Genomic DNA, 23,821 nt, shown 5'->3' with positions numbered 1-23,821 from the left:
CATGAGCAGTCGCAAAAAAGTGACATTCGGCAGGAATGTCAAAATCATCTTCATGATAATATAAATTTACAAAGTTTTTGAAGTTTTTAAATTGTTGAGGAGCTCCATCAGAAAAATAATAAATCTTGTCACAACGTTCAGGAAAACTCTTCACGTAATCAGTAATTATTTTAATAAAAACATGAACAGCAATGGCATCATGATTATTACAATCTGAAATAATTGCTAAACTTTTGTGTTCAAGTTTGCCATTTACCTTATAATAAATTACTACCGCAAAAATTGTTGCCTGGTTATTGTTCCAGTTAAAACCAGATGCCGCATTTTGCACTACGAATGCGTAATTTTCTGCAAATTCACAAATAATAATAAATTCATTTGGTTTTAATGTTTCTTTCAACGTTTTAAAAAATTTAGCTTGTTCTTTGGCGATGAATGAGTGAGGTAGAAGAGTTTTTAATTCACCACAAAAATCTTCAACAAATTCTTCTTTAGGCTTAATAAAAGTTTCTAAACTGCTTCTCGGTTTTGATATCCAATACTTATAGGTAATATTCTCAATTTCGTGGTTCTCAAAACATATAAGTAAAATATTAATCAATTCATCTACTCCTGGACAGTTATTACATCTACCCAAATAACATTGAAAGAATGGAGTTTCACATATAATCATGCTCAAGCAATCGCTATAGTGTTGAACGGGCTTTTCTGTATTTCTCGTTAAAGAATTATTATTTGCACCTGAAAAGATTAAGTTAAATGAAAATTTACGCATTTATAATTATTAATAAATTTGATATTTACCAAGCATCATCAATTTAACGTTTTGATGGATCGTACATACACAGATGGTGTGTGTTCCACTTGCCCCTGCTAACACACAATGTTTAGGTCGCAAAAAAGCAAATTTCGAAAATCCAATTTTCTCCGCAACGTTTACTTCCCGAAAACTTTGGTATAATTCTTATAAGTTAGACAGGACAAGTCTTTTTGGGACGTGCACTCGATTACCATCGTCACTTCGAGCTGAAACAAAGTCTTTCATACCTGGCATCAGAGCACTGTACTCATCATCGTTATACAAATTTTGAACTTTCAATTTTACGTCATCTTCAATTTTCCTCCCTATTAAAAAGATGTAATTGAATTTTCAATTGTATTTCAAATATTAATTTTACGTTATATATACCTAATTTCGATTCAGGTGTTGAAAGTATACCTTTTTCTTCAACCAACATTTTCGCTAGCGTTGTCATATGTCTTGTTGAATTCATAGTTTCACAAATACGCCTTTCAGTCCATTTTTGTGGTAATAATATTAATATTTGTATTTTCAAAGACTTTTCCGTTTCTTTATCGTTGAATTTGTCACACAGCATTTTAATTAAAGCACGAAAATTTTCACCATCATCATCGATCGATTCTTCATCAGTAGAGGAGTGTAAATCTTTTTCAAGTTCTCAGATATTTTATTTATTTTGCTGTACAAAAATTGATTGTCTTTTGACCTTCTTGATGGAATTGGTGATTGATTTAACAGTTGTAAAGCACGGTTTATTACAGGTAATTGAGTTGCAGCGCTAACTTGGGATGCTGAGGTTGATTGTAAATAATCTGTGTTACTGTCACTATCAATCTGATAATTGTTTTCATAACGGTTACTTGCGGGTTACTTACTTACTTAATTCGCGCTTAACCGTCTAAACGGTTATGGCCGTCCAACAAGGCGCGCCAGTCGCTCCTTCGCTCCGCCAACCGGCGCCAATTGGTCACACCAAGGGAGTTTAAATCGTTTTCCACCTGGTCCTTCCAACGGTGGCGGCCGTCCTCTTCCTCTGCTTCCATAGGCGGATTCCGATAGAAACACTTTCTTGGCCGGAGCATCATCATTCATTCGCATAACATGGCCTAGCCAGCGCAGCCGCTGCGTTTTAATTCGCTGGACTATGTTGATGTTTGCGTATAGCTCGTACAGCTCATTATTAAATCTTCTTCGGTACTCGCCATCGCCAACGCGTAGAAGTCCATAAATCTTTCGAAGAACTTTTCCCTTGAACACTCCCAAAGCCGCTTCATCTGCTGTTGTCTTGGTCAATGCTTCTGCCCCATATAGCAGGACGGGTACGATAAGTGAATTGTAGAGTATGATTTTCGTTCGCCGAGAGAGGACTTTACTTTTCAATTGCTTACTTAGTCCAAAGTAACATTTATTGGCAAGACTGATTCTTCGCTGGATTTCAGTGCTAATGTTGTTACTAGTGTTGATGCTGGTTCCCAAATAAACGAATTTTTTACTATTTCGAAATTATGGCTGCCAACAGTAGCGTGGTTGCCAAGACTCGTATGCGCTGACTCTTTGCTGGACGACAGCAGGTACTTCGTTTTGTCCCCATTCACCATCAAACCCATCTTTACCGTTTCTTTTTCCAGTTTGGAGTAAGCAGAACTAACAGCGCGGGTGTTTAGGCCGATGATATCAATGTCATCAGCATATGCCAGTAATCGCATGCTTTTATAGTATATTCCAGTGCGGTTAAGTTCTGCAGCTAGTATAATTTGTTTTTTGCGGGTTGCTTAACTATTTTCGAAGCTTCTTTACGACATGAACTGCATAATAAATAATAATCACCTAATTCTAACACTACTTTCATAGCGTCAGTCGCTGGACACAAACCATTTTTTTATAATGAGACTCCAACTCAAAAGGATTGCAACATCGATCGAATTGTTTATTTGATGCCATGATATTTCGATGAAATTATTTTAATAAACGTAGATAAGTATTGAATACGAATGTATGTGTATGCCTAATGCAGTTGCTGGACAGAGAAAGCGAGTCATTTTAATCGAAGATTACCATAATACATAAAGAAAAGAATACTTAAAAATTATTTTCTTACATTTTTTTGTTATATAAATAAAATTGATAAAAAAATTTATTTTTGTAAATTTTCTTTTCAATTAAATAAAAAAAATATAAAAAAACGACCCACTCCGGGATTAGTGGGGATGATTGCAAAATTGATTGATGTTCGTTATGAGAAAAAAAAATGGAGAAATTTGAAAAATCTCGAAAAACTGAAAAATTTAAAAAAAAACTTTAAAAATTTTTTTGTATTTTTCCAAAAAGTACATTTAAAAACAAATTTAAAAAAAAAGATCCCAAACGGTCAATTTTTGAAAAAGTTATAGCATTTTTTTGAGTTGGATGAAAAAATTTGACAAAATTCTGAAAAACGTCTTTCGTAAGCTAGAAAAAGAAGAAAAACTTTCAGCCAATTCTACAGGGGTCGGGTTCAAAATTGGTCGAAATGGGATGGAATACTCGGTATATATGTTTGTTTGTGCGAACGTATGCACGTGAATCAAAGACAGTTTAATGTCGCGTTTTTGTAGTGAAGCTGAGTGCGCGTGATTGTTGTGTTGGGAGAGTGCAGCAAAGAAAGGTAAAAAAGTGTAAGGTGAGAGAGGTTAAGGAATTTGATCAGCAGTACCAACTCTCTTTGCTAATGTAGCTATACCTGTTGGGAGAATGTCGCTGGAAGAGCTACTTTACCGTAAGCACGTATGATGTTCTCTGAGTGAAAAATCATGAATGTTGGAAGAGCAACTTGAAATTATTTGTACATTTATGTATGTATGTACGTAAGAATATTATAACTTTTCCTATGCTGCCAAGGAAGAAAAAATGACTTGGAAGTAAGTTGAACTGTATCGCCAAGTTCAACGATCTGTGCGAACAATGGCGTAAATTCAGCTGTAGAAAAAATTTTGCTGATGTTGTTCTTGCACAGTGGTTTTGAGTACGCAAATAAACTGCAATTTTTGCTGGTTAAATACCACTTGAAATTTGTACATATATATATATCTATATCTATATTATTATACATTTTATATATTTAATATATATTTCGAAAACCGTTTTTTTCTGGACCGCAAATCTCAAGAACGGGTGAACCGATTGAGATGAAATTTTGAGCACAGATTTGGTGGTGACTCGACATGGTTATAGGCTAAACTGCAAAGTTTTAGAAACGGTTTTGAGATATCGACCAAAATGTGGACCAGGGTAACCCTAAAATGTGGTCATCCGATATGTGTATCAGACGATAGGTATCGACGAGGGTTTTAATGTAGAGTTGATTTCAAATCAATATCCAACTTAGTTTGCGAGATATCGACCAAACTGTGGACCAGGATAACTCTATAATGTGTTCGTACGATATGGGTATCAAACGATAGGCATTGACGAGGATATTAATACAAGGTTGTTTTAATTTTGTTACCTTGGTTGGTTTGGAAGATATCGAAAATGTGGACCAGGGTAACCCCAGAAGGTTTATATACATATATTATGGGTATCATAGAAAAGCACCGGGAAAGGCGATATAAATCGCACACCTGCATTTATTTACTTGAGATGGGGATTACAATTTTTTTGGCTGTCTAGTCGTTATGAGATTGACTATAATGTCACTTTATCAGCTGTTATTTAAAAAATATGAATTTAGTTTTAGACAATTCGTTACGATTTTCGGTTTGTTTGAAAGATAATATTTGCGTATAAGTATTTTTTTTTTACTTTTTATGAAAGTTTATGAAAGAATGTGTGCGCATTTGAAAAATAACTTATAATAATTAAAATCAGTGAAAGTTACTTTTTAAGAATTGAAAAATGCTGAAAGTGCCAACGAGACTATCCCGGAAAACACCGCATAATACGTTAACGGCTGCTTCATATCGTGTAGAAGAACGGGTGCGGGCTTATTTGTTTTACAATAGATGCGCGTTGGATTACCATGCAAATATAAATTATCCTAATTCAAAAGACTTTCAAATAGGAAGAATGAATGCAGCTTGTGTACATTGCGGAGCGAAAAAATGAGTAGCGACGCCCCAGGTCTTTATGTGCGGGAGGTAAAGTTATTATTTCTAATCTTCAGGAACCACCGGATCAGCTAAAGTCCCTAATTCTTGGTAATCATTCATTATCAAAAAATTTTCTAAATAATGCAAGAAAGTATTATTTCAAATGACGTGTTTTGGTACACATGAGATAAGAGAAGGCACTTTCATGCCGACATACGAAATTCAAGGGCAGGTATACCACCTCATTGGATCAATATTGCCAGAACCGGATCTACTTGCTAGGTTAGGTTAGGTTGAACTGGCTGGTCCATGAGGACCTCACATAGACTGATTGAGTCCATAGTGTTACCAGAAATTTGTTTTAACAACCAACCTGAAAAACCCTATCAAAAAACAGGACCTATGTTATAAAATAACTCCGTCCTCTTGGCAAATACTAGAAGCTTCCTAAGACTTAAGCCACTTGCTGCTTCTAGATCTGACAGCTGTATCACTCCTAATAGCTGGAGTCTTAGCCTGGCAAGTGCAGGGCACGAGCACCGAACGTGTTCGATCGTTTCCTCCTCCAACCCGTACTTCCTACATCTGCTATCACTGACCAAGCCTAATTTAAAGGCATGTGACGCCAGAAGGTAGTGTCCAGTCAGAATACCCGTCATGAGTCTACAGTCCTCTCTTTTTAATGATAGAAGCAACTTTGTTAGTCTAAGGTTGTAAGACCTACACATAATCTTCAACACCTTACAGCCCCGCGCTTGAACCCACGCCTTTCCTGCTTGGTAGATCATGTGCACCTCTCGCCTTCGCTTAATCTTGCCCAATCTAATTGGGACGCCTACGGAGCAAGCTTCAAGGGATACGCCCTTTTAAGCTAGTTCGTCCGCTTTTTCATTCCCATCTCAAACATGAATCCTTCGTTAAATGTGGAAGTTATTGAAATGCTTCAAAATTTATTGCGCATATATAATTCATTAATTTCAAGCTTTAAGTGCAATATAGAACGTATTTCCACGCCCGCGTCTGCTAATGATTTTCAGTTAGTTATACACGCGGACAAATTACCGGCTAATGATCACAGAGGACGATATAATGCACCTTTAGTGAATGAAGTAGCCGTCCTTTTGATAGACGAAGACAAGGGGCTAGAGATATTGTATTACACTGTCGCCCAGGGCAACTCCAACGAGTCTCTGAGCTACATCGAGCGTATGATCCTCTTCAATATGCGACCATGTTTGTAAGAGGAGAAGACGGATACTCTTTGAACATGTCAAATTGTGTTCAAACAAAATATATATCTTGCATGCAGTTCTTTGCTCCCCGGTTCATGGTCAGACTGTTTAAATCACCTTCAATATTTTAAAAATTTATTGAATCAATACTCCGTGGACATGATTGATGGCAAAGATGCTTTCCGAAAGATAGAATTTCGTACGCAGAAATCAGCAAAAACTGTGTGCTGAAAAATATATACACTTACGTGATGCTATCAATGAACATTCTAATATTAGTGTTTCTACTATAGGCCAAACAGTTATACTTCCATCGTTATCTACGGTCTCAGCGCGTTATATGCAGGAAAAAACAAAAGACGCGATGACATATGTACATCATTATGGACGCCCTGATTTATTTATAACATTCACATGTAATCCTGAATGGGCAGAAATAACTCAAGAGCTTTTTGATTCACAAAAGTCATATGATGGACATGATATTTTAGCTAGGGGTTTTCACTTAAAAATGAGAAAGCTAATATTTATTTTAACCAAAAAAAGCAAATTTGGAGAAGTTAGGTGCCATATGGTCTCAGTAGAATAGCAAAAACGTGGGTTACCGCATTGTCATATATTGCTTTGGCTGCAGATGAAAATTCAACCACACGAAATAGATAGCATTATTTGTGCTGAAATACCCAGCCAACGCGATGACCCACTCCTGTACGAAATTGTGTGGAAAAATATGATACATGACCACATGGACAACATAATATATCTTCCCCATGCATGGCAGATGGTGTGTGAAGTGATTTCCCCGCAATTATAGCGCTGCGCAACGTAGCAGTCTGGCGAAGATGGCTACCCAACATACCGTAGACGGTGTCCTGAAAAGGGAGGTAATACTGCCGACCTTCATGTACGTGGAACTATGACCAGATAGATTGTTCCTTGTTGCCCGGTATTCCTGCTATGTTTTTCGGCACATATTAACGTTGAATACTCTCATTCCGTTAAAGTTATTAAATACATTTGCAAATATGTTAAGAAGGGCACAGATCAAGCTACATTTTCTTTTCAAAATACTTCGGATGAAATTCAAAAATATCTCAGCGGTCGGTATATAAGCACTTCGGAGTCTTTCTGGAGTTTTTTTTGGATTCTGCCATCCTTGAGCGATATCCAACTGTTGTACACTTAGTAGTGCATTTAGAGAATGGGCAACGAATGTACTTCTCGAAAGATAATGGACACAGAGTTCTGGAAAACCCCCGTAAGACTACGTTGATGCATTTTTTGAACTATGCGCTACCGATTCTTTTGCGAAAACACTTCTTTATCATGAAGTTCCGTCTTATTATACGTAGAGCAATAACAAGTTTTCCAGAAGGAAGCGCGGCGCTGGCGCTTGGTAGAGTTTACAATGTACATCCCAATAAAACGGAATGTTTTTATATGAGTTTATTGCTTCACAATATTCGAGGTCCTCCCTCTTTTGAAAGCTTGAGGACTGTAAATGGTGTAGTTTTCCGAACTTTTCAAGCCACTTGCAGAGAACTACAATTTTTGGAAAACGACGACCGTTGGAAAAATGCCATAGCTGAGGCAGCTCTTTTGCATTCGCCGCCAAGGCTAAGAGAGTTATTTTCCATTTTAATAGTTTTTTGTCAGCCGTCAAATGCTGAGTTATTATGGAACACGTTCACGGATGACTTCTGTAAAGACTTCCTTTTCAATGAACGCAGAAGGCGTAACGATCCCGATCTACAAATTTCTGAAGATTTAATAAATCAAGGTTTGAAAAAAATTTACGACTATTATGATAATGATTGATTAAGTAGCCAACATTTCTTTTAAAGTTTGGTTGACATCGAGGACAAAGTAATAAGCCTTTGCGAAAAAGATTTATCCAGTTTTGGGTTGCCTTCTCCAAACGTGCTATTCAGTGACCGGCATGCTCTTTTGAGTCAATCCTGACGCGCCCATGTCACTTAAATTGTTTAAATGACTACCTCCAAGCTAATGTATCGAAAATGGTTTCGGATCAGCAGCTGACATATAATAAAGTCGTTGACATCGTGAAAACAAAAGAAAACCTTTTTATTTAACCTTCCTCTCGCATATGCCAGATGTAAAGGTCACGTGGCGCTAGCTGTAGCATCATCGGGAATTGCAGAGCCTCTTTTATCTGTTCGTCGAACAGCCCACTCCACTTTTAAATTACCCTTAAACGTGTGCCTCCAAGAAGAAAAGGTTTGTTCCATTCGAAAGAACGGGTCACTGGCTAAAATAATATGAGAGGCAATTCTTATAGTGTGGGATGTGTGTACAAGGACTAACTGAAGCATTGTACATTAAAAGACCTACGATCAAACGACTAACCCTTTGGTGGGGTAAAAATCCTTTTTGCAGGGCATTTTCGTCAGACTTTGCCAGTAGTGGTGAAAGGAACTCGAGCTAATATTGTTAAATCGTGCTTCAAATCATCGTTATTATGGATTCGTCCCTAAAAATTATGTCTGCGAACAAACATGAGAGTTAAATTTTTCACTGAGAACGACTACTTTATAGTATATTCAAAGCTTGGGAATGTGGTACATAACGTGAGCGAATTATTATCAGAAGTTTACTCAAATATTGAAGAGCTATCCAGCAAGCCATATACTTGGCTTTGCGAACGGGCTATCATTTCACCAAGGAATAAGACTGTAGGTGAAATAAATAACATAATTCTAGATAGAGTTCCTGGCGAAGTTAAAGAGTATATATCAAATGACACTGTTCTTAACAATGAAGATGCCGTACACTATCCAATTGAATTTTTAAATTCACTTAATCCTTGTGGCATACCGCCTGTTCGGCCGGGGTGCGTCTGATCCTTGCGAGAGGTGGGCGCACCGGGTCGATCTCAATGAACGGGTTGGGTTTTGGAGTAAGGAAGAAAAATGAAGACGAGAATTTATCGTTATAATAACACGTTTTATTGGGTGGAAGTAAAATAAACTGGTTACAATATTACCTGAATAAATTGTTGAAAACAGTGGAGATCGCTGGCGGCAGATGTTAGCTGGTCGGCTGTTAGAATCCAAGAGACCGGTTGTATTGCAAGCTACAAACGTTGAGCCGCAAAATCCTCCGTTTTGGAGGGGAAAGGCACCCACTAATCAACCCCGACATGCATATGCATGTGTGCTTACAAAAAGCACACATACACGTGCATGTACATGCATGCACATGCATGAGGGTGATGGTGTGGGTGGTTATAAATTAAGTCGAGTATCGTGCATCGATTTGCAGAGTTGTATTGGGGGGGATCGCAATCAGGTGCGGAAAAGTTAGGCATCCTGCCTAAACATGCCGGCCCCCCTTGCGATACGCAACATCGTTTTCCGCCAATGACCTCCGCTGAAACGAGAAAAATTAATATAAGACTTACACAATAAACTTAATCTAAATGAGGAGTTCGTCTGCGACGCAAAATGCACGAGAATCCTTTTCGACTTGCTTAGCATGCCACCTGAGCTAAGATGAAAAAATTAGCGGTTATGAACAGTGAAGTGAATATTTCTTGTCATTGGTTTATACATAATTCTTAGATATATATAGAATCCATAAAGTGATGTGACGTAGAAGGTAAATAGTGCTGGACGAAGAGGCCGATGTTTCCGTTCCAGACTGGCAAACAATTCTTTTTGTTGGACGGAGAGGCCGAGGTCTCCGTTCCAGATTCGCATTATTTTGTTTGGTTGGACGAAGAGGCCGAAGTCTCCGTTCCAGACTCGCATTTTTTTGTTTAGGTTTTTCTGGGCTGGACGAAGAGGCCGAGGTCTCCGTTCCAGCGTCTAACTTGTCGTATCGCTTTCAAAGCAACTGTGGAATTTTATAGATGTACCGGCGCGAGCGGCCGTGAGGTTGGTTGGGTGAAGCGGAGGTGTTTTACTACAAACGTATGTTAGGGTAGATAAATTAAGTGCATATGCGAAGCATATTATTAAATACAATTTTTACCAAGCAGAGATGCGTTATTTACGTTCACCTGACATAAATTTGCAGATTGGCGATGCGTTCTCCGCGACGCGTTCTATCTGCACGTACCATTAGGCTAAATGTACCATGCAACCCTGTCGTGTATTTATTGGTCAGCTGATAGCTGGTATGGTGAGTTTGTGGCGTGCGAATATATATACATATACATATATGTATTTGCTTGCCCTTAAAAAAAAACTAGGTCACTGGGGCAGTAGCACACTAAGCCAGTAAAAACAGTTGACTTTTTCCAATTTCGGGACTTTGTCGTGTCGGGATTCTTTAATTTCGGGACTCGAATTGTTTTTGTACCGAGCCCTTATAACGACTGTTTGTGATGTTTGTTGTTGAAAAACAACAAGTCCTGCCCCCCAGCCAAAAAAAAAAAAAAAACAAGCAGTACCGAAGGCAAAAAAATCTAAAAATCAAAAAGGAATTTTTTGTTTTTGTTTTTTTTTTTTTTGTAAATGAGACCATAATTATTTTTAAATGAGGTTGTCGCCTTTATTTTTGTGCGTAAGTATGTTTTGGGACTAGCCGGGCGCCCATATGGTATTCCGGTTGCCTCTTTTTATGCAACACTAATATGATATGCCGAGCCAAGTAGGCATACACACATACATATGTACATACGTTGGTTACAAATATGCCAACGACAAAAGACAAACAAATGAACATTCATACACACCCGTGTATGGAATGTAAAATTCCATTGAATTGAAAGAAGCGGTAAATAAATCTAATGATTTTTTTTCGCTCTTTCAATTCTTTTTACTACGGCGATTGAAGCACGACGCATGGAATTGAGGAAAATGGTAAGTAAATTTTACGACTTGGTAATTGAATATCTTCTTTTATCGCATATTAATACTCCTTTGTTTCATATTAATAATTAATATTCTTCTATTTTCAGGTGGTTGGTGGTGGAGATCCAGGAGATGGAGCAGATAGGTGTTTATGTGTCGTTCCCCTTTTTTTATTTTATAGGTTACCGGCATCGCAAAAAGGGGGCTCCAACTGCGGCGTTGGCCGTGCCGGCAGTTGTCACATCTTTGCGATGCCCATTTATGCAGTTATTAATGGATTTTTTTTTTTTCTTTTTCTTTGCAGGTTTTTCAATTGATATAATATGCTGTGCACAAAACTGCATTTTATTCACTACCTCTTTGAAGCGTTATCACTGGCACTAAAAATCGTGTGCAAACCAGAGCTAGCAGCGGTTAGTTCCCTTGAAGAAGCAGGATTTCCTGTTTTTTAAGGCATATTGCAACAAGACATATTGGAATTTATGCCTTATGTTTTTTTTCAAATGTTTTCGCTATTGTTAGAAATACGCGAGGGCAGCGGCACTATACCCGATCCATTCTGGGCACTTTTTCCTTGTTTGTTGGTGCCAGCTTTGAATACATAAATTGCACCATCGCATGGCCGAATGCAAAAATTGCTACCAAATTTACGTTAGACACAATTTCCGGCTTCATCTAAAGCTCTAGGTCAGGGTGGTAATGTTATGTTAATTTTGGGCCGTACTCCAGAGTTGATTGTGCTATTGGATTTAATGAGAATTGCGCAATCCAACTAATTTTAAACGGCTGAATTGTGTGCAGTATATATATATTTTTTTTGTACGAATCGTTCATAAAATTTGTATTCAATGGCGGAAGCCTTGCATAAAGGTTTCGAAACACTACGCATCATCTTCGATGATGTACTCAAAATGAAGAATGGATTGGGGGAACGCGAGCGGACTGAGGACTTTGCCGCGAAGCCAAATATGCTTCGCTGCTATTTGTCTTGATCAAAAAGGTCAATCGCATGATTAAATACAGCCTACGTTCTGGACGAGAAGGTCTGCATCATGAAAAGGTCCGAATAGATAGTAATCGTTTGCATTTGCAGGATTTACTCTACGAACAATCAGCTGCACAGTGCAAAGAATTACTGAATACCAATCATCAAGTATTTAGGGAAATTGTACTAGATACCGAGAAATTAACATCATTTGCACCATCCTTGCGTACGTTGTTGAAAGCTACGCGTCCACTACAAGATGCACTACTAGTACCAATGGATAAGGAATGGAAGTTGCAACAGCTTGTGCAGCGTCATCCACTTGAAGTACGAATTAAAATTGGTAATAACGCCAAAAGTATGGAGGAATCTATAGTAATGAAGCTACGTTATTTCAAGCGTTTAGGATTTGTAACGGCAGCTACAGTGGTAAACTTAAATGATGTTGAACAAAGTTTTGTTGATGCAGCGCTCACACAATACGTATTGAAATATCTGCGTGACAACGATTTGGGTGATACGATACCCGTGCCGTGCGGTGAAGATGAGTTGAAACATATTAGCATGACACCAAAAAATGTTTGGATCATTTAAGTACGAAGGAATATGGACGTCCCTATCGTTGGCTGCAGTCAATGTGTTGCATAGAAGTCGTTACTAACATCGATAACACATCGACCACTGTTACAGCCGCGATGCAAGCTGAATCACCAAAGTTACAAAAAGTGATACCAGCACTCTGAAAATGCATACAACAATTGTGGAGCTCTCGGTTGAATTTGATTAAACAAATACGTGCACTGGTTCAAAAGCAAATTTATTTATAATTGAAGGAAGAATGTTTACCCACTACACGTTCTGCTTGCAGCCTTGTACAATGGACTTCACTTAGCTATGAGGAGTATATTGCATCTACACCTAACGTCGATTTGGAGCTCGTCAATAGTACTCATCCTTTTTTATCGCGCCATTGTTATACGTGGATCAGCTGAAATGGAATGTCATGTAAGTATAAGTAGTAACTTTGCTGCAGAGAGCCCGCTCTACAATCCTGTGGAGTATCATCGTGAAAAGCATTATATAAAGGCATTTGCAATGCGTATACGTGCTAAGCAATAGTTTTTCAGAATTCTCTTTAGTGCCATTTTCATGAATTTATAAACACTGAAATATATTTTACAGCAACCTAAAAAACCTCGGAAATCGAAGTGCTTAACTAGCCTGCAAAGTTTGACAGAGTTGGGTGTGGGAAATTTTACAAAACAGTTACCGATTACACTCCAATTTTACTATTCAAATTTTCTTTGCTCAAAAGGTAATATGTGCGGAGTACAATCGAGGCACCAAGATTTTGATAATTTAATCATTTTACATACAATACCAATAACATTTAAACACTACCACGACCTGCAGAACTTAGTTGCCAAGACAAAAGATCCTGGTAAGAATTTATCTTTGATACTGTCGGATCCAGCTGCTGATATCGACAAGATTTTATATAGTTTAGATGGTAAAGGCAAAGATTTTGCCGTTGAACCTCTTACATTACAAAGTTTGCAGCAACTTATACAGTGGGTATTTGATGAAATTGATTACGACAAAATAGTGATAGATGGCTGCACAAGGGGGGATCAGTGGATAAGTGAGTTTTTTTTGAATATATTGGGCTGTGTGAAAAATATACCAATTGCCTCCTTGAGTTTTGAACAAGTGTTCGTTGAAAGTGTTGGCATTAGCTTATTTAGCAGAGTGCCCAGAATCATATTAAATAATTAATATTTAAGTTTTAATAGCATAAACCTTCATCCAGTGCTTCGTTTTTTTTTTGGAGTTTTTTTCTGTCTACAATCCCTTACATTTCAAATAGAAGATACTTTCAAATGTGAACATTTTAATCGCCGTGTGGTCTGATATTTGAATATTTTCTTGGCTCCCAATTTTCAAAAAAGGCTGGCTGAAGTGCCGTTCAAAAACTAACGTTAAATACGTTACAAAAGGGTGAGGGGCGGAATTTGGATAGATTCCGTGGCCTCGCGTCTTTGGCCGAGTGCGTAGGTGTCCTGTGATCCTCGCTCGGGGTGAGCGAGTGAAGTGTGGGTTGACTTTGGGAAATTTAAATATATACAACGGGCCGAAAGCCCTTAGATTCTGTGGCAGATCGGTTCGCCCTTCTGCGGTAGGCTTTTCTGGTGTCCTCGTTCCGGGATAACGAGTGAGTTGGGGTTGTTTCTTGTGTCCTCGTTCGAGGTGAGAGTGAATTTGGGTTGGTTTTTTTTTTTTTTTTTAATTAAAAACTAAGTGTTTGGTGGCAGATGGGCGATCTGCATTAGGATTGTTGGTTGGCCTCGTTCCGGGTGAACGAGAGCTGAGTTTGATTTTTTTTGAAAGTAGGGATATGGAGGAACGTAGGGATTGTTAGGAGGAGCTCGTCGCTTTCTCGCAATCCGTCTCTTCCGGTGGAAGAAGGATCAGTTTGACCGAAGGTCGTCTGACTTGACTCTTCTCTGTTTTGAGGTCGACTACACGTACTCGGTCATCTTCGCCGGGGTGTACGTTGACAACTCGACCTAACCTCCATTCGTTGGGAGATAAGTTGTCCTCTTTGAGGACAGCGAGATCTTCCACTTTTATATTCTGTCTGGGATGCTTCCACTTCACACGTTTTTGAAGTTCGGATAGATATTCGGTTTTCCATCGCTTGCAGAAAGTGTGATGGAGGGCTTTGAGTTTATGCCACCGATTGATCATCGAGGCAGGGCTCTCACTAGCATCCAGCTCTGGTGGAGCCAGTAGATGGCTGCCAGTGAAGAAATGTCCTGGGGTGAGCGGCTCTAGGTCCGTCGGGTCATTGGACGCCGGGCTGAGCGGCCGCGAGTTCAGGCATGCCTCGATGTGGCACAAGAGGGTATGGAATTCCTCGAAGGTGAATTTGTGTGGTAAGGCTATCTTTTTGAAATGGCTTTTGCAGCTTTTCACTCCAGCCTCCCACAGCCCTCCCATATGAGGAGCGCCCGCAGGGATGAAATACCACGTGAGTGACTGGTGGCTGTACTTTGAGACAGCGTTCTCTCACGCTTGTGAGATGAAGGTCTTGAATTCTGATCGCAGGATCGTGACGCTCCAACAAAGTTCGTACCATTGTCGGAGTACATATTTTTCGGGCATCCGAAGGACTGTCAGACGGGATAACCGGCAGTTGTATGGGAGGAGAATTGGGTGGCGTTCATTTAAACCTAAATCCTTTGACGCCCCGAGTCGCCCTCCTACCCGAATGATGCCATCTTGGTCTAAGTAGGGATTAAGTGAGAGTATTCCACTTTTCCCTTCAATTGGTTTTCCGGCCTTTAGATCATTATATTCGGAACTATAATGTTGTTTCTGATAGATTTTAATTAAGAGTTGGGTTACTGATTTGATCTCATCAGGAGAGATTAAAGGTGACTCGACCTGAAATGATTTTTTTGTTTTGGGGTGAGTTCTTCGGTAGAACCTCATAACGTATGAGAGCACCCGTAAAGCCCTAGGTAGGTCTGAAAAGCGTTGAAGAACATCGGTAGTATTTACTGTTGTTGTTGCGCAGGTCTTCGCCCTCTTTTCCTCTACGGAGGTGATATAGTCACTTTCTTGTGTTGGCCATTGGGAAGCGTCTTCTTGCAGCCAAGAAGGTCCCTGCCACCACAACGAATCGTTGACCAATTCAGACGCCGGTAATCCTCTGCTACCTAAATCTGCTGGGTTAGACTCTGAGTTCACGTGCAATCAGTCCTTATTTCCGCCCATGTCGATGATCTTGGTGATCCGATGTGCAACGAAAGTGGACCAGGAACAGGGCGGTTCCCTTATCCATGCGAGGACGATCGTTGAATCCGTCCACAGGTGAATTCTCACTGGTACCAATTTAAGGTTCCTGAAAATTGATTCGGCGATTTCCGCTAACAGCACGGCTCCGCAAAGTTCCAAACGTGGAATAGGCAGGGTTTTCACTGGGGCTACTCGGGTTTTGGCCAGAAGCAGATTTGTCCAGATGTCATTATCCGTTTTCACGTGCATGTAAACGGCTGGGGCATAAGCCTTCTCAGATGCGTCACAAAATCCATGGATCTCGATGTCGGTTCCTGGGGAAAAGTTGACCCATCTAGGTATCCTTATTTTATCGATCTCATGGTATTGGTCGGTAAAGTATTCCATTTTTCCAGCGTACTGGTCGATACTGGGTCGTCCCAAACGGTGCCTTCTAACCAAATATTCTGCATGAATATTTTTGCCACAATGACCATTGGTGCCAGCCATTCTAATAGATCGAAAAGTTTGGCGTTTGCTGATAGTATCGCTCTCCTTGTAATGTTTTCCGGGTTGTCCAGCGTCCCTGCTTTAAAATAAATTAAATCGGAGAGGGCATTCCATCGAATTCCTAATGCTTTAACTGAACTGGTATCTTCGAAGGCCAGGAAGTTTTCACTGAGGAGGTCTGCTTTGCGGATGTCCCTTAGAATGTCCTCTGAATTGGATGTCCATTTGCGAAGTGGAAAGCCCGCGGAGTGTAGGACTTGACGAATTTCATCTCTGGCTTTAATGGTCGATGTGATCGTATGTCCACCCGCTAACACGTCATCTACATACATGTATTCTCGCAGTATGCTAGCCGCTGTAGGGTGTGAACTTGCGACGTCGTCTGCTAGTTGAAGGAGCGTTCTAGGTGCGCAATTCACTCCGAAGGGAACCATCTTTAATTCGTAGAGACTAATAGGGTCATTCGGGGAAGTGCGATACACAATGCGTTGAAATTTGGTGTGATTTTCGTTCACCTAAATTTGACGATACATCTTTTCGATGTCGCTATTGAAGACGAAACAATGTAGTCTCCATCGTAATATAAGGATGGGTAGATCGGCTTTTAGAACTGGGCCAGGGAGGAGAATATCATTTAAGCTATTACCGTTGGCCGTAGGGCTCGAGGCATTAAATACTACGCGTACCTTTGTAGTGGTACTTTCTGCTTTAATAACGGCGTGGTGGGGCAGGAAGTAATGATCCAAATCGTCGGATGGGATATTCTTTTTTAATTTTCTCATATGTCCGAGCGTTTCATATTCGACAACACTCGAACATATTCTTTACCTAAATCTGGGTTTTTTTATTAGCCGCCCCTCATTCCGGAAGAATTGGGAGCATGCGCGTTTCAGGGACGGTCCTAAATTAATGTTATAAGGTAATCCTGCCTGAATGGTAGTGATACGGTGTATCTTCCATCTTCATTACGTTTCGTTGTTTCTTTAAATAATTTTTCGCAATACCTCTCATCTTCATTTAATATTTTATTTTTTGGTACATTTTCTACCTCCCAGAAAGATTTGAGTTGGTTGTCTAACGCAACCTCGTTGTAAAAAGACATAATGCTCTTCGTTGGATTCGGTGCTTCTATTCGACCGGTTAGTATCCAACCGACACTGTCTCTTGTGCCAAGAGTGTGTTTAGTAAATTCTTGTTTATACCGTTCATTATAGTTTGGGGATATATATCTCCGCCAAGTATGAGGTCTACGTCTTCGCTAGAACCTCTTGTCTGCCAAAACCAAGTCTGGGAATGCCTGTATAGTCATTGCGTTGATATGGCAGGATGGAAGATTCCCAGTGAGTTTCGCTAGAACTAGTACGGGTGTAGTCAGGCTGAAGCAGGGATCCACTGGTGAACGTAATTCGATGTTGGATACTTCTTTCACCTGAGCTGACACCGCATTTGTGATGCCTGAAACATGGGCATGCATTTTCCTCGCTGGCAAATTGATTCTGCGTTTCAGTCTTTCAGTTATAAACGAACATTCAGACCCAGAATCAATTAATACCCGCGCGGAGAAGTCGGTACCATTATGGTGAATGTGTACGCGAGCAGTTCCTAATAGCAAACCTGTGCTGGAATTGGCATGGTAGGATTTGACATTCTGGTTCGTAGAGGAAGGTGGTTGTCCTGATTCCTGTCTTTTCCGTGCCTGTACCGAAGTTGATGGGGTATTATCCGCATCTTTGAAAGGGTTGCGCACCGCCGGTTGCTGAAGTGTGTCCGCATGCAAGAGCGTGTGGTGACGAGAGTGGCATTTGGAACAGTTGTACGAACTGGTGCACCTCGTCACTGTGTGTCCTGGGGATAAACAATTCAGGCAGCCATTTGTGGATTTGACGAATTTAATCCTTTCTACCGGGTTTAAATCGCAAAAACGTGAACAGTTGCGTAATATTTGCTCCGTAGATTTGCACATTTTACACATTGATTTTGTTGTTTGCTTGGTTACTTTTGTTTGAAAAGCACCAAGTCTTTTTGTAGGGTTTTCCGTCGACTGGCGCGGCGTGTTTGACTTTTGCACTTTAGAAGTGGCATTCCCTGTAAAACAAGACACGGTTTCAAGTGTCTGGAAACGATTTGACAAGAATTTGTCCATATCCTCCCACTTGGATATGTCCGTCTTGTGGTCAATGCTCTGCCCATAGAGCCAACGTATTCTCAGGTAATTTTGTCGAACATAAACAAGTAATAATCGCATCCCAATTTGAAACGTCAATCTGATGGGTTTTTAAGGATGCTAAACAATTATTTATGTCGCGCTGTAAGGATTTGATTGAGCTTCCGCACTCGCTATCTATCTTTTTTAGATTAAACAAAATTTGTAGTTGTGAGTTTACGAGAATCCGCTTATTCTCGTATCTCTCACATAGGTTTTTTCGCAATCAGGTGCGGAAAAGTTAGGCATCCTACACCGCCCCATAATTTGAAGTTAAAAAACGATATTCCAATTATTTTGCTGCGTAACCTCAAGCCACCAACTCTATGCAATGGAACGAGATTACAAATAAAACAAATGCATAACAGTATCCTCGAGACAATGATCCTCATGGGTCCTGTTGCCGGAGAGGTATCATTCGTACACCGCATACCTATGATTTCAACGGATATGCCTTTCCAATATAAATGGTTACAATTTCCTGTGAAGGTTTCCTTTGCAGTCACAATCAACAAATCACAAGGCCAGACTTTCCACAATGTTAGTATTGACTTGCGTGCAGAATATTTCACCCATGGGCAGTTGTATGTTGCAATATCGAGAACTGTGAACCCTCAGAATTAAACTATACTGCTACCTTCAGATAATAAAACTAAAAATGTAGTGTATTCGGAAGTACTTTAAGTTATAGAATTAAATAAATACCACATATGTATGTATATTTAGAGTAATTCTCTTTTCTAATATCTATAACATATCTGACGTATAATTTGTTATTATTTTGTACAACAATAAACATCCGTTTTGCGAGCAACGTCGCACACGGGCTGATAGTACATATATAATTGGCGGATTTCGCCTATTGGTAAGGTAAACGCACCTTCATTTTTGCGGCATGTTAAGAGATACCTGTAATGAAATGTGCACTGTGTCTAATCTCCGTTGTTTCGAACTTCAAAACTGAATTGTATACATTAACAGTTGATTTATGATAAAATACAGTGCATAAATAAATAAGATTTAGTTAAGTTTATAATATATATTACGTTTTGTTAAATCATAAACTGATCCCATTTCCGGGTTAAAAATTTGCCATCGTCCTAATTCTGTGGTAAAACCGTTTGACATTGTCAGAGCAAAAATTCAATAAAAATCTAGAATATCAGGTTTGTTGCTTATTGACACATATTTTCTTGATACATTAAACATATCTTTGAAGTACAAGTTTTACATATTTACATTACTTTAAGTCATTTATTAGAAATGCTCCTCGTTTATTTATGAGCTGTGGTGGTTTAATCTTTTTTTATTATTTATCCAGCCTCATAATCCAGAATATCGTCCCTTTCTGGCCAACGCCAATTGGGACCACACATTGTCATTGTTTCAATCTGGAACTTAACAGTATCACCATTAATAACCTTTAGTACCTTGCACGGAAACTTTTCTCCTTCATATTGAATTACCATATAATCTCCTTGTTTAATGATTGCTTCTGAAAGTGCTTAATTTTTTGTGTTTTTTAATGTATTTTTCATTCTTCTTTTCCTTTCTTAAAGCCTGTTTCTCACTCTTTGTCTTTTTTCTTCATCCAAGCGACGTTGATACTCAATATACTCTGAGGCTACCGTTACAGTTGGCGTCAATTTTCTTTTAACAATTTTGTCTTTGAATCGGTTGGCATGGCTTCAGGCCAAAGTAACACGTTTTTGAAAGGAGTAGGGAGCTCACGATTTTTGTGGGTTCCTTCCTCGTTTAGTGGTTTAGCTGGAGCCGAAATAGAAGCTTTGGAGATGCTTGGAATTGCATCCGTATACCGAGAGGCATACTCAATATTTTGGCCAGTGGTTCAATCTTCAACGTGTGAAATATTTTCAAGGTTAGGTTGTTTAACGGAAGTTGGGGTCGAGGTATTCAAGCCGCTTAGTTTAGGGGTTTCTTGTTCCACTGTTGTCACATAACATTCGTCCAAAAAATCTATACTCATGTTCTCATTATCAAATGAAATAAAATCGCCTAGCAGATTCGTTAAACTTATATCGTTTATTTGAGAATTACGATCATCATATCGATCATTGCTGAGACTTTTCCAAAAATAATATAAGTTTTCATCTTTCACATCTCCGTCCCACTGTCCAGGACACACAGTAAATGATTTAAATTTTTCTGGGGAAAGTATTTCTTCAATCATCTTAACCAACTCTTTCACACCATTTCCAATTTTTGGTGTATCATTATTAGGATTTTCAATGTTATGAGTAGTGGTTTCATGGGATTTTGTCTCTACGGAAGCTTTAAAAATTTTGTCATAAAGCACCGCAACCGGATTAAAAGGATACAATCCACATGCTTTAAAACAATTCTTTATAATTTCTGGAGTCACTGCCATATCTAAACCCCTTTGACCGATGGGACAAAGTCGTCGCGCTTCATTCGCTGTTCATTATTACTGAATCTCCAGCTTTGCATTTCTTTTCTCCATTGATTATTCAGAGTATGAAGTACTGCCACGTCCAATGGCTGCAGCAAGTAGGTAGAGTTGGGAAGGAGTGCCACAAGTATGATTCCATGCTTCTTGCACAGCTCAAAAACGTGTAGAAACAGATGAGATAAATGTCCGTTAAGAAACAAAATCACTGGCAGCTTTGTGCCTTCTTTGACCAGGAAGGGATAGAATACATTAGCTATATATGCAAAGAAAGTTCGCAAGTCATCCATCCAGAATTTGGCTTTCCAATGGCCCAATCCGTCGGATATTTTTCCAGTATATCATTTGGAAGTCGTTTGTACGGAAAAATGGTAAATGGTGGCATGATATGACCGGATGCGGAAGCACCTATGGAAAGTGTGAGAAACTCTTTTTCATCATTTCCTGCTCGAAAATAAACACTTTTAGAGCCCCGTTTAGTCAAAACAGCTTGGCCCTTAGGGCAAAGGAAAAAGGCTGACTCGTCACAGTTGAATATCCTGTCTGGATCCTCTAAAACTTCAGGACAGTCATTATCCTGAATATACTTATAAACACGACCAAACCAAGCTCTTATAGAAGCTTCTGTGACTGAAGCACGAGAGAATGTCAAGCATTGAGCAACTCGTAGACTTATTGACATATTTGTTTTCAAAAAGTTTTCGTGCCATTTCCTACCTGGTATGCCATTTTTAAAATGGTTATGCCTCTTTAGTTCTTTTACAAAACACGCTACGGAATTAATGAGCTGATCTTTTGTGACCGGAAACCCCATATCGGCTAACCTATGCACCCATTTAACTATCAAACCTTCTTCTTCTTTGGATAATACTGTTGGAGGTCCAGCAGATGACTTGGTATAATTAGTTGTTCTTTTTTTTGTCCAAGAGGGCCTGATATGGAATATTGTACAGTTTCGATGCTTTATAGCATGTCATTTTAGATGATTTGATGGCCTCAAGGGGTAATCTTAATGACTCCTGAGTATATTTCGGCATAGTTTAGCGAAAATGTTTATGTCTCTAAAAAAACACACCTGCAAAAAGATATGTCCCTCAATTACAATCTACAACTTATCATATACACTTATGCACTTCTCATAAACTTATATGACACGGAATTAGAAAAATATATACAAATTATGAGCCTAATTATGTTGTATGGTTATTTTAAATCAATACATTTTAAACCTATAGATTTTCGAACTGAATACGTTTTTCAAGTCAGTTTCTTCCCGATGAGTTTTGAAATTCTGCAAAATTATCATTAAAATGTCTTTCAAACACGTTTTTTTATGTTCGCATTTAACCTCTTCTTCGACTCAGTTTAGCTGAAAGTTAATAACTTTTTACTTTAAAAACAAGAAAATTCTGCAGAATATATTGTAACGGAATTACAATTTTGAGATCCTTATTAAGTTTTGTAATATCTCTATTTCAAAATAATATTTTATTTATATAAAACAAAAAAAAAAAAACAAAAAAAATAAGCCACAAACAAAGACAGAACAAATTTTCCTATTCCCGTTCTAATAACGCAATTGGCAGCACTTTGAAATACGAGCGCACCTTATTACGTTTTAGTTTAAAACACAGTTTTTCACATATTTCAATAACAAAAACTAATTTTTCAATACAAAAATTGAAATCTAATACGTTTTGTTTTAATTTCATGTGTAAAACATTTTATAACAAGTAAGGAAGGCTAAGTTCGGGTGTAACCGAACATTACATACTCAGCTGAGAGCTATGGAGACAAAATAAGGGAAAATCACGATGTAGGAAAATTAACCTTGGGTAACCCTGGAATGATTTTGTATGACATGTGTATCAAATGGAAAGTATTAAAGAGTATTTTAATAGGGACTGGGCCATAGTTCTATAGGTGGACGCCATTTAGGGATATCTCCATAAAGGTGGACCAGGGCTGACTCTAGAATTTGTTAGTACGATATGGGTATCAAATGAAAGATGTTAATAAGTATTTTAAAAGGGAGTGTGCCTTAGTTCTTTAGGTGGACGCCTTTTCGAGATATCGCCATAAAGGTGGACCAGGGGTGACTCTAGAATTCGTTTGTTCAATACGGGTATCAAACGAAAGGTGATAGTGAGTATTTTAAAAGGGAGTGGGCCTTATTTCTATATGTGGACGCCTTTTCGAGATATCGCCATAAAGGTAGAGCAGGGGTGACTGTAATGTGTTTGTACGATATGGGTATTAAATTAAAGGTAGTTGTAGGTGGTAGTTGTATGTGTGAAGGCGTTTTCGAGATATCGACCAAAATGTGGATCAGGGTGACCCAGAACATCATCTGTCGGATACCGCTAATTTATTTATATATGTAATACCACGAACAGTATTCCTGCCATGATTCCATGGGCTTTTGATTTCGCCCTGCAGAACTTTTTCATTTTCTTCTACTTACTTCTACAAAAATCAAATAAATAATATGCAAGTGTAGACGTGTTTGTGTTGTGCTGCTGGTTTTGTCACTTTTTCCTGTAATTATAATTTGTACACGCACGTAAAGTAGCCAAAAACTGAGTGCTAATCTGTTGTTTGTCTTTCGGGCATTGAAATATTATATTATAGTTAACTTTTTTGCGCGTAAATATTGATTTCCATAATTTTTTCTAATGTCTACGGTTGATAAAAAAGTGACAAGAAGCAAAAAGTTATTCCCGCCGAAGGGTAATACCCCGCTTCATGGCAAAGTTAGAGATGGTGAGAGCCCACAAACGGCGCAATGGCTGAAACAAATGAAACAAATGGAGATTAAACTGGAGAGCATGGTGGCGAATTTAAGTGGAAACATAAAGAGCAGCGAAGAGCGACTTATGCAGCGATTCAATGACATTGCAGTAGAGTTGCAAAGTATTAAGACCACTGTCAAACTATTTGATGTGAGGTTGACTGCTGTAGAAGCAGCGTGAGAAGAAACTGCCGCAGAGGTGGTTT

The 23,821-nt window shown here is 38.9% G+C and overlaps 1 pseudogene; it reads left to right on the top strand.

The window, feature by feature from the left end:
* The first annotated feature begins 11,927 nt into the window (after window positions 1-11,927).
* On the top strand, window positions 11,928-13,022 carry LOC137234980 (THO complex subunit 5-like; annotated as a pseudogene).
* Window positions 13,023-23,821: the final 10,799 nt, after the last annotated feature.

The sequence above is a fragment of the Eurosta solidaginis genome, chromosome X, assembly GCF_040869045.1.
Source record: "Eurosta solidaginis isolate ZX-2024a chromosome X, ASM4086904v1, whole genome shotgun sequence".
NCBI classification, from domain to species: Eukaryota; Metazoa; Arthropoda; class Insecta; order Diptera; family Tephritidae; genus Eurosta; species Eurosta solidaginis.
The sequence above is the reverse complement of the archived record's forward strand: the minus strand, read 5'-3'. Positions and strand labels throughout refer to the sequence as shown.